At 48.9% G+C, this 10005-nt stretch overlaps 1 protein-coding gene across 3 annotated transcripts in view; it reads left to right on the top strand.

Moving 5' to 3' along the window:
• Positions 1–5747: 5747 nt before the first annotated feature.
• Positions 5748–10005, top strand: part of pnpla4 (patatin-like phospholipase domain containing 4) — a 32796-nt gene continuing 28538 nt past the window's right edge. The window contains exon 1 of one of the 3 annotated variants that reach the window (XM_055664805.1): positions 5748–5877. The gene's annotated coding sequence lies outside the window, so the exon portion shown is untranslated. Of the gene's footprint in view, positions 5878–6059; positions 6219–10005 lie in introns of those variants that run through there. The other 2 variants (XM_055664804.1, XM_055664803.1) reach the window with 2 other exon arrangements.

Here is a 10005-nt window from a genome sequence, read left to right as displayed (position 1 = left end):
CATTACTCACACCGCAGCGCCGCCACAGGCCGGGAGGTGTCATTACTCACACCGCAGCGCCGCCACAGGCCGGGAGGTGTCTTTATTCCAGCTACCAAGATTCAGATTCAGATTCAGATTCAATTTTAATTGTCATTGTCAGTGTACAGTACAGAGACAACGAAATGCATTGACAGATGTGTACAGCACGTAATAATAATAATAATACATTTTATTTGTATAGCGCTTTTAAAGACTCAAAGTCGCTTTACAAGGTAGACAAAAGTGCTGGAGAAACTCAGCGGGTGCAGCAGCATCTATGGAGCGAAGGAAATAGGCAACGTTTCGGGCCGAAACCCTTCTTCAGACAGATGTGTACAGCAATTCGTTCTTCCCCCGCACAATTAAAGCATGGAATAATCTTCACCCTACCATAGTTACCCAACCAGATTCAACTAAATTTAAGGTAGTTCTTTCTTCCCAAAAACCATTACTGGCTTAAGTCCATCCCTCCACCACCTCCAGTTTAAATTCCATTTGGAATATTTTGGAGGACCAAGAAACCAAGACCCAAGAATTACTGACGCGACAACGCCGCCAGTGGTTGGAAGGTGTCATTACTGACGTGAGCCAGCGGGCAGGAGGTGTCATTGATCACACCACAGCGCCGCCAGCGGCCGGGAGGTGTCATAGCTGTCAGCGCCAGCGGCTACCACAGCGCGGCCAGCGGTTGGGAGGTGTTATTATTCACACCACAGCACCCCTCACCAGCAGGGGGATGTCATTGTTTGATCTCAAAGCGCCACCATCCCTAATTAACAATGGTACCTAGTGTTGCCGACTGTCCCGTATTAGCCATTCCATCCCATATATTGGGCTAAATTGGTTTGTCCCATACGGGACCGCCTTTGTCCCGTATTTGACCGCTACTACTCGGGTCGAGGGGACTCTCGGGTCGGAGCGCTGCGTCCGGCTCCGACTCACCCATCCCGACGTGGTGCAGCCCATGGAGTGCAGCAGCAGCGCCTCGCCCGTGGCCCCATCGGTCGGCAGCACGACCAGCTGTCCGACCTTCAGACCTTTGCTTACCGCCGACACCAACACCCCTCCTTCTCATGGCCGATCATCAGTTCATGAGTTGGATGGGGCGCCAGACTTTGCGTGTGATGTCGTGCGGCCCAGGCCAAAACAGGCATTTGTGTCTATCTTCAGTTTAAACCAACATTACCCATTCATAATAGTTCTATTTGTGCTACTTTCTCATCCATTCCCCACACAATAGGGGGCAATTTACAGAGGGCCAATTAACCTACAAACTTCAGGATGTGGGAGGAAACCAGAGCACCCGGATAAAACCCACACGGTCACCGGGAGACCATGCTGGCGCAGTGAAGCAGCAGCTCTACCTGCTGCGCCGCCCATTCAGTTTGCAAATAAACAAGGCCTGTCACTTTTTCAGTTGGGAACGGTCCTTTGTTTTCCTGTTGGAATTCTGAGGATTTTCAAATTGATTTGGGATAACATTTTCAACCTGACTATATTTTCATAAACGGCAGAATATTTACAGCATTCTCAGTTTTATTTCAGATTTTCAGCATCTGCTTTATTTCCACTGCTTGTGTAATGACCAGCCTGATGGTTAATGGGGTAGAGTCGATGACACACTAAGCCAGGGGTGGATGGTGCACACACGGTTCCTGTTGTGGGAAAAATATTCCCCATGTTGGGGGAGTCCAAAACCAGGGGTCAGTTTAAGAATAAGGGGTAAGCCATTTAGGACAGAGATGAGGAAAAACTTTTTCACCCAGAGCGTTATGAATCTGTGGAATTCTCTGCCACAGAAGGCAATGGAGGTCAATTCATTGGATGTTTTCAAGTCTTGAAATCAAGGGATATGGGGAGAAATCAGGAACGGGGTATTTTGGATGATCAGCCATGATCATATTGTAGCAATGTTACAAAATTTTGAGATTTTAAAAATCAAGTCTGTAATTTATCCCATCCGATAAAGCATAAAAAGAAGTTTAATTTGACACCTAAATCACTTTCATATCTTCAGTATTAAAAAAGTTATGGCCATTTTCATACAGCTTGTTCCGTATTGCTTTTCCATTGACTGAACACAAAAGCTGTGATCGAGGACAGTCAAAAGCCTATAACTTTATTAAAAAATGAAATGAAATGATTCAATTTATTGTCATTGTCAGTGTACAGTACAGAGACAACGATTAAGTGAACTGAAAGAAATTTTACAAAAAGAAACAATCTTACTTAGATTACTTGAAATTAAAGCATATCAATTCAACTTTAATGTCATCGCACAAATACAAGTATGAGTACAACGAAATGCAGTTTTGCGTCAGTCCGTAGTAGTTGTACATAAAGAGAAAACACAAGAAAAAAATAGAAAGAGAGAAGATACAGAATAATCAGGAAATACAGAATGATTAAACAAAGGGGGACGGAGGGACCAGAGAAATCTATCGTCGGGACTCCGAGTTCAGCAGTGTGATTGTGTTGTTATAGAAGCTTTTCCTCATCCTGCTGGTACGTGACCTGAGGCTCCTGTACCGCCTCCCTGATGGGAGGAGGGCAAACAGTCCATGGTTGGGGTGTGAGGGGTCTTTGATGATCTTCCCAGCCCGTCTCAGACACCGTTTTCGGTGGAGGGCATCCATGGCAGGGAGCGGGGCACCGATGATGTGCTGCACGGTTTTCACCACCCGTTGTAGTGCTTTCCTGTCCGCAGCAGTGCAGCTGCTGTACCATACCGTGAAGCAGGTGGTCAGGATACTCTCTATGGTACAGCGGTAAAAGTTGGTCAGGATCTGGGGGGACAGGTGGGCTTTCTTGAGCCTCCTAAGGAAGTAAAGGCGCTGCTGTGCCTTTTTGATCAGCTTGGAGGTGTTGAGGGACCAGGACAAGTCCTCCGAGATATGCACTCCGAGGAATTTATAGCTGGAGACGCGCTCCACCTCAGTCCCGTTGATATGGATGGCGGTATGACTGCCTCCTCTGGTCTGCCTGAAGTCGACAATAATCTCCTTCGTCTTTTTGGAGTTGAGGATGAGGTTATTGTCGGCACACCAGGTGGTCAGGTGCTGGATCTCATCCCTGTAGGCTGACTCATCGTTGTCGCTGATCAGTCCTACTACCGTGGTATCGTCAGCAAACTTAATAATGGCGTTGGATCCGTACTTTGGGATGCAGTCGTGGGTGAAGAGGGAGTAGAGGAGAGGGCTGAGCACACAGCCCTGTGGCACTCCGGTGTTCAGTGTTAGTTAATTAGTTAGTTACCTAATTGTAGCATTACAAAATTCAATTACTAGATCTAAACATCTATCAATTTCTTAAGAATAGATTAACATTTTTAAATAGCCTAAGTGTCCAAATATCATTCACACAATAATTCACAATAAAACATGTTTTTTTAAATCTCATTGTCATGGATTTATAGGCCAAATGGAAGGAATTTAATGTTTAACACCTGTAAATTAATGGTCATTTAAATCAACTTGCAAGTGGGTTTTACGGGAACGGGACCATTTGCAATGTTGAGGTTGTGGTGATTTATACCCCCATATCGGCATGCCGGTTGGTATGGGGACTAAATTGCCGTTTCGCAACATAAAATGTGAACTAAAGGCATCTTAAGAAACACTTTTATACATAAAACTAAACGACTTTCATTTACCAGTCACCTACATGAAAATGTTGTCGGCATTTACGGCTTTAGAAGCTGGTATAAAAATGACTCCAGCATTGAAATTGTTGGGGGATTTAAAAAAAGACACAGAACGGCCGACGGAACAATTCTTCAGCAAACACTTGGATTCCGACAAAATATAATCCAGGACAAGGTAAGAGAAAATCACCTTTTAACCCCTCAAACGCGCCAAAATCACACACACGGCCAGTGGCAGAACTCATGTGCTGCTGAAGGTAAGTATTGTAACATACCTACATATTGAATAGCGGTGCTGGCTCGAAGGGTCGAATGGCCTACTCCTGCACCTATTTTCTATGTTTCTATCTGCAGTTCCTTCCTTCCTTCCTTCATCAATCAGAATCAGAATCAATTTATTTGTCATTTGGACCCCTGGAGGTCCAAACGAAATGCCGTTTCTGCAGCCATACAATACACACAAATAGACCCCAGACACAACATAATTACATTTAACATAAACATTCATCACATAACTGTGATGGAAGGCCAAATAAACTTCTCTCTCCACTGCACTCTCCCCCCCCGATGTCAGAGTCAAAGTCAAAGCCCCCGGCTGGCGATGGCGATTGTCCCGCGGCCATTGAAGCCACGCCGGGTGGTGCGAGGTCGCTCACCGGGTCTTGATGTTGGAGCCCCCGGTGTGCGCTCGCAAAGTCCGCGGCCATTCCAGCCGCGCGGGGCAGTGCTAAGCCCCGCTCCAGGAGCTCTTCGACCCCGCAACTCGGGCGGGAGAAGTTGCCACCGCAGAAGCCCCGAAAAGCGGTCTCCCCCCCAGGGAGCCGTGGGCTCGGCGCCATCGTCCACAGACCTGTAGAGAGCTTCCGACTCTCCGGCAGCAGCAGCAGCAGCAACAGCAGCAGCAGCAGCAGCGCTCCTCCACCGCTCCGGACCCGGCCAGCTCCGCCACAGTGAGGTGAGTCGACACCCGAGTCCCCGGCTTCTTCCTGCTGGAGGCCGCTCCTCGTTGCGGCCTCAACGACGACTGAGGCCCGACGAGAAAAGGTCGGGTCTCCAGTGCCCGGGAGAGATTCAAAAAGTTTCCCCCCCCCCTCCCACCCCCCACACACACACCCCAACATAAAATAACAAACACTACATAAAAACACAGACAAAAATAATAAAAACGCGGACAGGCTGCAGAGGCCGCTGCTGGCCAGAGCCGCGCCGCCTACCGGTAGTCAGTCAGTCAATCAATCAATCAACCAACCAACCAACCAACCAACCAATCAATCAGTTTTATTCGTCACATTGCACATAAAGTGAAATGAATTTGCCAGCAACGGTACAATGATAAAGAACACACAAAAACACACTTTCCTGCACATTCCGTAGCGCTGCTAGCAGCCAAGAGGTGTAATTGTGTGAGCCACCATCAATGGTAGGGATTCATAACTGACTCCACAGCACCCCCAGCAGCCGGGAGGTGTCAATGTTCCCACCGCAGCGCTATCAGCGTCATTGTTCACAGCTTCACTGTCAATCCTGGTGGAAAACCAATTAAAACGTGTCATTTGGGGCAAAGTGACTCGTTCTCATGGAAACAGTGGCATGGTTCGTGCCAAGTTCAAAAGTAACCTGCCCGGGAAGGGCATGTGATCCTGTGCCCATCCAGAATTTAAAGCAAAGGTGTACAAACATTGAAAAATAGGTAGTAAATTGGTCTAAAATTAATGTTCCCAGCACAGCGCCGCCAGCGGCCGGGGGGTGGCATTGTTTGACCCTAAAGCGCCGCTATCAATAGTCTGGGTATCACAGCTGACGCTACAGCGCCGCCATCGCGCCAGCGGCTGCTACAGCGCCATCAGCGGTCGGGAGGTGACTGTCTGCGCCAGCGGCTGCCACAGCGCCGCTACCGGCCGGGAGGTGTCATAACTGCCTGCGCCAGCGGCTGCTACAGCGCCATCAGCGGTCGGGAGGTGTCATGACTGTCTGCGCCAGCGGCTGCCACAGCGCCATCAGCGGTCGGGAGGTGTCATGACTGTCTGCGCCAGCGGCTGCTACAGCGCCGCTAGCGGTCGGGAGGTGTCATAACTGCCTGCGCCAGCGGCTGCCACAGCGCCATCAGCGGTCGGGAGGTATCATGACTGACTCCGCAGCGCCTCCATCAATCATATCCTTCATTCTGTAAAACTACCTTGAGCAAACTTCGGAATTAAAGACAGATGCAAAAGGTTCATACGCTCTTAAGAACCTTATCGGACGTCCTAAAACATGCAGGCGCCACGGGGAACATAAGTGCAGCGTCGCTTCCCTGTTTAAGCGCAGGGGGAGCGGCGGCGGCGGCGGCTCCGTGTCGAGGTCGGGGCGAGGGTCGCGTCCGCGCTGGGCTGGGCTGGGCCGGGGCAGGACGGCCGGCGCTCCGTAGTCCGGAAGTAGCTGGCGGCTCCCCCGTTGCTAACGGCGGCCCTTGGCAACCGGCCGCCGGGCCGAGCCTGCGGACAGAAATAATCGGTGAAACAAGCTGGCTACCTGCTGCTCCCGGGTATTGATGCTCTGCTGGCGCCGTCCTGCCGTGAGTGCGCCCACCGACATCACAATTTCTTGGTTTCTTGGACCTCCAAATTATTCCAAATGGAATTTAAACTGGAGGTGGTGGAGGGAGGATTTAAGCCAGAAAGGGATTTGTTGGCTTAATCCTCCCTCCACCCATCTCCAGTTTAAATTCCATTATTTGTAATATTTTGGAGGACCAAGAAACCAATAATCCATTAATACCAATGTTACTGTATCCTCTCTCTAAATTAATCCCACACTGACCTGCCTGTCCTTGGCCTCCTCCACTGTCAGTATGTCAATGCCCATGATAGAAACATAGAAACATAGAAACATAGAAATTAGGTGCAGGAGTAGGCCATTAGTTCCTTCGAGCCTGCACCGCCATTCAATATGATCATGGCTGATCATCCAACTCAGTATCCCGTACCTGCCTTCTCTCCATACCCCCTGATCCCCTTAGCCACAAGGGCCACATCTAACTCCCTCTTAAGCATAGCCAATAAACTGGCCTCGACTACCCTCTGTGGCAGAGAGTTCCAGAGATTCACCACTCTCTGTTGAAAAAAGTTCTCATCTCGGTTTTAAAGGATTTCCCCCTTATCCTTAAGCTGTGACCCCTTGTCCTGGACTTCCCTAACATCGGGAACAATCTTCCTGCATCTAGCCTGTCCAACCCCTTAAGAATTTTGTAAGTTTCTATAAGATCCCCTCTCAATCTTCTAAATTCTAGAGAGTATAAACCAAGTCTATCCAGTCTTCATAAGACAGTCCTGACATCCCAGGAATCAGTCTGGTGAACCTTCTCTGCACTCCCTCTATGGCAATAATGTCCTTCCTCAAATGATGGACCAGACAGTGTTCACCACTATGTATTTACCTTAGTTCCTGTGTGTTCGAGTTACCAAACCGGGCTGTGATGCAACCCGTCAGTATGCTCTCTACCATACTTCTATAGAAGTTCAAGAGACTCTTTGTCGACGTACAGAATCTCCTCAAAGGAAATAAGGGAAATGATGGGCATTCTTTGTCATTGCCCGGGCTGGGCCAAGGACAGATCTTCAGAAATATGCATTCCCAGGAACTTGAAGTCGTGGATCCTTAGCTTCCCTTCCCAACATCAGCTCCTTGGTCTTGTTGACAACGAGAGAAAGATTGTTGCTCTGGCACCCTCCAATCAGATTTTCAATCTCCCTCCTGTATTCTGTGATCATTACTTGCAATTCGTCACCCAACGCCGGAATTGTCAGCAAAATTAAAGATGGCATTGGAGTTGTGTCTGACTGCACAACCATAGAGAGAGTAGAGCAGGGATAGACACAAAATGCTGGTGTAACTCAGCGGGTCAGGCAGCATCTCTGGAGGACATGGATAGGTGACGTATGTCACATACCCATGTTCTCCATGGATGCTGCCTGACCCGCTGAGTTACTGCAGCATTTTGTGTCTATCTTTGGAATAAACCAGCATCTGCCGTTCCTTGTAGTTCCCTGTAGAGCAGGGGACTGAGCATGCAGCCTTGATGTGCTCTTGTGTTGATGGTTATTGAGGAGGAAGAGAACACTATGTATGCAAGTTTGTATTATTGTATAAAGCATATTTTTGGTGAGAATACTGGTATTCTATTATGCAAAATGTAGTGTTAACGGGATGCGTCTATACCATCAAGATCACAAAGACTGAGTAGTCTCAAGTGTTATGGGCGGCACAGAGCCACAGTGGTCGAACTACTGCCTTACTGCGCCAGAGACCCAGGTTCAATCCTGACTATGGGTGTTTGTCTGTACGGAGTTTGTACGTTCTCGGCATGATCTGCGTGGGTTTTCTCCGAGATCTTCGGTTTCCTCCCACGCTCCAAAGATGTACAGGTTTATAGGTTAATTGGCTTGGCATGAAATGTAAAAAGTGTCCCTCGCGTGTGTAGGATAGTGTTAATGTGCGGGGATCGCTGGTCGGTGCGGACCCGGTGGACCGAAGGGACCTGCTTCTGCACTGTATCTCTAAACTAGACTGTACTAAACTAAGTAGAGGGATAGTGCATACTCAGGTCAGTTGAATGAATAATACTGTGACTGAGAGAAGATAGCAAGAATGCCCCCGGGGCACGTTAGTCTTTTCAATACTTTATGAAATACTGTCACTGGTAATACAGCAGGCAGTTTATGCACACATAATCTGCTTTGCTTTTCTTTTTGTTTTTAACCCATATTTGGGTTACAGATGCCACTGGTAATGTCAGCATTTATTAGAGTCATCCAGCCTAGAAACTGACCCTTCGGCTAGACTTGCCCACGCCGACCAGCATGAGGTCAACAACCTCCAGCGGCCCACTCTGCCGACACCTCCAGTCCCCTCGCCTATTGCAGCCTCCACCCAGCCTCCGTTTCCCGGGGCACCTCCCACAACTGACCTCGCTAACCCCCAGAGCAAACCCACGGGCCGTTCAACGGCACTGATCCTCTGCTCCGACCACCACCACCACCGCCATCTTGAAGGACCATCCCAGGAACAAAATGGCAGGGGAATTGGTACAGTTAATGAAGTAAATCCGAAGTGATATTAAATAACTAATAAAAGCAGCTCGTCCGTCACAGTGGTGCAGCGGGTAGAGCTGTTGCCTCACAGCACCAGAAGCCCGGGTTCGATCCTGACCTCAGGTGTGTGGAGTTTGTATGTTGTCCCGGTGGGCCGGCATGGTGGCGCAGCGGTAGAGTTGTGGCCTTGCAGCGAATGCAGCGCCGGAGACCCGGGTGCGATCCCTACTACAGGTGCTGTCTGATTGGAGTTTGTACGTTCTCCCCGTGACCTGCATGGGTTTTCTTCAAGATTTTCGGTTTCATCCCACACTCCAAATACGTACAGGTTTGTAGGTTAATTGACTTGATAAATGTAAAAATTGTCCCTGGTGTGTGTAGGATGGTGTTAATGGGAATCGCTGGTCAGCATGGACTCTGTTGGCTGAAGGGCCCGTTTCCGCGCTGTATCTCTAAACTAAACTAAAGACCGGAGAAACTCAGCGGGTGAGGCAGCATCTATGGAGCAAAGGAAATAGGCGACGTTTCGGGTCGAGACCCTTCTTCAGAATGATGTGGGGGTTTACCCAAGTTTACTCCCCAGCGGTATGAACATTGACCTCCAATTTTAGGTAGTCCCTGCTTTCTCCTTCTTTCCCCTCCCCTTTCCCAGCCCACTGTCTCCACCTCTTCCTTTCTTCTTCCCGCCCCCCCCCACATTGGTCTGAAGAAGGGTCTCGACCCGAAGCGTCGCCTGTTTCCTTCGCTCCATAGATGCTGCCTCACCGGCTGAGTTTCTCCAACATTTTTGATCTACCGTCGATTTTCCAGTATCTGCAGTTCCTTCTTAAACTAAAGACCACGTGAGTTTTCTCTGGGTGCTCCGGTTTCCTTCCACGTCACAAAAGATGTGCAAGGTTGTAGGTTAATTGGCCTCTGTAAACACCTATCATTTGCCCTAACGCCGTCTTTGCTTTTCCAGCTTTCTCCCCCATACTCTTTGTCATTGCACGGACTGGGCCAATGACAGATCTTCAAAAATATGCATTCCCAGGAATATTGACTTTTTCCACGGCTGTCCAGTCGATGAAAGGTCATGGATCCTTGGCTTTCCCTTCCTGAAGTCAACAATCAGCTCCTTGGTCTTGTTGACAAGGGGAGAAAGAGTGTTGTCCTGGCACCCTTTAAATCGGACTTCCAATCTCCCTCCTGTACCCTGTGACTCATCGTCATCAGTGGCGTGAGGTGTAGATGGAATCAATGGAAGGGAGGTTGGTTTGTGTGATGGTCCGG

This window comes from Leucoraja erinacea, chromosome 45 (assembly GCF_028641065.1).
Source record: "Leucoraja erinacea ecotype New England chromosome 45, Leri_hhj_1, whole genome shotgun sequence".
In the NCBI taxonomy this organism is placed as follows: domain Eukaryota; kingdom Metazoa; phylum Chordata; class Chondrichthyes; order Rajiformes; family Rajidae; genus Leucoraja; species Leucoraja erinaceus.
This window is presented reverse-complemented; position numbering and strand designations above follow the sequence as displayed.